The following is a 4,097-nucleotide window of genomic DNA, read 5'->3' on the forward strand; positions in this document are numbered from 1 at the left end:
TGTTGTTTTTTTTTCTTTTGTCTAATTGTTAAGTGTTTAGGCCATTTTCTTATGCATATTTTCCTTTTGAATCATGACAATGGCTTTCACAAAAAAAGAAAAAAGAAAAAAAAAGGCCATTTTCTAATGATTGTTTATATGGTTGACGATAACAGGGTATCTATCATGAGAAGCTTTGGATCTAAGTTTTATGAAAGCGAAATTCTCATCTAAACGAACGTTTAGACTCATCGTGTAAACATTTGAAATTTGAAATTTGTTGCTTATCACATAGTTTTTCTTCTAGCATTTGGAGTATTATAAGTCAAAAGAATACTTGTTTATATGTTTTGGATTGAAGTTATAATATTATGATCTATAGATTTACAATGTTATTGAACTTTTATTTTATATTTTAAATCATGTGATTTATGTGACAAAATTATATGCCACTAAAATTAGTACAAATATGTAAATTGAAATAGTTTTTACTGACAAAAAATTTGTGTCATAAAAGTTGTTTTTAGTTTGAGGCAAAAGAAAAAGTTTCTCTAAAACTGGTATTTAAAGGCATAAAAATTATGTCACAAAAGCCTTTTTTATATTGTGGCAACAAAAAAAGTGTCACTAAAGCTTAAAACTTTGTGCGACAGATAAAAAGAGGGACACTAAAAGGCTTTAGCGTCACCACTTCTAGTGGCACTTTTTTGTGTGCCGCACATTCTTAAAGGAGTCTTTAGTGGCACTTTTTTGTATTTTAGTGACACTTTTTGTATGTCACTATATGGCATTTTTTTTTGTAGTGATAGTAGTATACAAGCGGCACCATATGAAGCATTGTACGGGTGAAAATGTAGATTGCCACTATGTTGGACTAAAGTTGGCGACACCCAAATTACTAGATCCGATTTGATTCAAGAAACCACAGATAAAATTCGTAAAATTACAAACAAACTAAAAACCGCCCGAGACCGACAAAATAGCTATGCTGATGTCCGTAAAAAGCCGTTGTCTTTTGAAGTAGGTGACAAGGTATTCCTGAAAGTATCCCTGTGGAAAGACGCTATTCGATTTGGTTAAATCGGTAAGCTAGCTCCAAGATACATTGGGCCGTATGAAATTATTTCTAAAAAATCGACCATGTAGCATACCGATTGAAACTGGCTCTTGAATTGAGTTCCATTCACGATGTTTTTTGGGTATCGAACCTAAAAAAATGCGTTACTGATGAGGTAGAGATAGTACCACTGTAAGACTTGCACATAAATAAAAAATTAAACTTCACTGGTCAAAGTTCGGTAGAATTCACAACGGGGACCCGAATACACGTGGGAACGAAAAGACAACTTTAAAAAGAAATACCCACACCTTTTTCCTAATAAGGGCATATCTGAATAATCAAATTTCGGGGACGAAATTTTATAACTGGGGGAGAATGTGCAATTCGTGACAAAATCAAGTATACCTTAGTATTTGCATATCAAATAAACAGTTAACCATTTATTGCGTAACAAATAAACGAATAGCCAAACGAGACTGGTTATGACCCGGATATCTCGGCGGGGCATCTATAAGTGATATACGTATATTAGAAGCTAACATATTGATATTATGGCCATAGTACATAGCAAACCATTTAAATGAAAAGATATTTGTTTAACAATACGCTTTGACCTTAAACGCGAAAGCTAGTTCCAAAATAAGTATTGTATCATCCGTCAAGCCGAAAAGATTTACAAAACACTTATTTGAGATGTCTTAAGTGATCCGTAAGAATATTTTTCAATTTTTACAACCAAACGGTATGTTTTTCTTAATTTACAAAAATTTGGCCGAAAAACGCTCATTTTCGTACTGTTTGTCGCACCCGATCTATTTTTCTTGCCAAAACCGAACCCGAAGTAAATTTGGATCCTGGATTTTAGCATACGGCATGGAAAACGAGATATAATAGGCCACATGTGGAGCCCAAAGGGACCACACAAGTGGCGTCCGCAAAAGGGGGGGGGGGCTTCGCAGATTCTTTCCCTGATATTCAAAATTCCCAGCAAAAACATAAAGTAATCAGTTACTCTTTTGATCAACTTAAGCTTGATATAAACATGTTTACACACATAGAAGTATAGTTTGATTACCAAAAATCATATCTAACCATGTAAAAACCCTTAAAATGATCCAAAAACATCTTTTGATCCGAAACATGGTTAATCAGTTACTTTTTTGACCAAAAACACGAATTAGGAGGTTTAAATCGCGTTTTTACGGTTCAAAAACTCGGTTTGAAATCCTAACCGAAACCTTTTGTTTCAAGGCTGGATGATTGATTTTACATGCTTAGTTTTGTGATATATGACCTGTCGATACACTAGCTAGAAGGCCAAGAACCCAAAAAGCGAAAAAATGGTCGAAACAACCGAAAACCGCAAGGTATTACCGAAAACCTCGTTTAAGGGGTGTTTAGGATTAGATTGTGACATGCTTGTTGTTAGACAATGAAAGTTTGCAGGGACATCAGGGATTATATGAATGAGTCCCTGTCCAAATTTGGGAATTGTTTGATAATCCAAGAATATTTGGCAAATTTATTACCGTTTGTTAGAGTCTATTTGGGAAAAATAATTAAACTGCTTGAAATATTATGAAATTTTTTGGAGAACTCAGGTAACGCATCACAAGATTGCATATAAATTTTGGGGTCAATTGGAGAATCCTAGCTTTGATTTCTGCATTCTCATTTATTCAAGTTTTAACAATCGTTTTTGGCTCAAAAAGGTAATTTAGAAAAATTGATGAGTTCTGGACATTTTACAGGGGATTTTGGAAGTAATTTAGATTACTTAGAAATTTATCGGATTTTTCGGAAATCGTTTGGTATAAACGGACGATTTACCTGTTAAAAATAGCATATAAAATGAATTTTTATAAATTAATGAGTCAGTAAATACTTTCAGAAATATTTTTATAAAAATCTACATATATTAGTTAGTGGCTGTATAAATATTAGTAGTTTAATGATAAACAGATAATTAGCTGTGCTAATTTGAAAGCTAAACAAATACAGTTCTAATAAAAACCGAAATATTTGTGATTAACGAACCTGCTGGGATATCAGAACATCAAGAGTGATCAAAAATCAAAATTTTTGGTTAATTGAGTAAAACCGAACATTTTGTGAGAAATTCGGACAATTCGGATGAATTGTGCTTGTTTTTCTGAAAAACCAGACTAAATAAACTGAAATGAGCCCTGTAGCGAATCCAGACATCTAAACTCTGATTTTTCTTTATAAATTTAGTCATTTTGTCAACCGATGCGTTTACTCAAGTTTATGTGATCTTACTTGTTTTCGAAACGCGTAAACGACCAACTTGGCCCAGCACGTGAAACGGTGAAACTATGTCGTGTTCGATTTTAAACATTAGACATTGAAACGTTACAATCTAAAACTACTGTCATTTTCTGGGCGTGATAGCTATACCCAGACTAGATATACAGCCCGATTTAGTGTGGAGGTTATATTAATATTAAAATACTAATATTATAATACCGATTATAGGAACCGAGTGATAACAAGCGAAACGAATAGCGAATTGAAATTGTGCTGAGTACACCACTATATAGTGAGTTTCATGATCCCTCTTTTTAAACTGTCTTACGAACTTTTGGGGTGAAAAGCATGTCGTTTATGTCTGTATTTCGGGAAAAGCCTTTATGCTTTATGATGTGAATTATTTAAGTACTAACACATAAAAGTCCCCACAAACACAGTGATTAACTTTGAGCCGGTGGTTTGTGAATAGTACTATTGGTTTGATAAACCCGAATGAGGCCGGCATGGATGCCGAGACATTTGCACATGACCATAATACAAACACGCTATGTAGTGTTAGACATAGCTACCCGGGGCATGTTGTGGGCGGAAGGGGGGCCACAATGGTAGATAATGCATGGGAAATGGAGGCAAATAACACGAACAAACAGTCAAGGATTCACTGTAGCTTAGCATAATCACATCACAAACGTACAAACCAACGTGCAAACGTACATACATACATACATACAAACAATGATTATTGTGGTTACGCATAACTGATTTGTTGAAACTCGTGAAACTCACC

Source organism: Bidens hawaiensis, unplaced genomic scaffold (assembly GCF_021521415.1).
Source record: "Bidens hawaiensis isolate Kalapana, Puna unplaced genomic scaffold, B.hawaiensis_p1.1 tig00008259_1, whole genome shotgun sequence".
In the NCBI taxonomy this organism is placed as follows: domain Eukaryota; kingdom Viridiplantae; phylum Streptophyta; class Magnoliopsida; order Asterales; family Asteraceae; genus Bidens; species Bidens hawaiensis.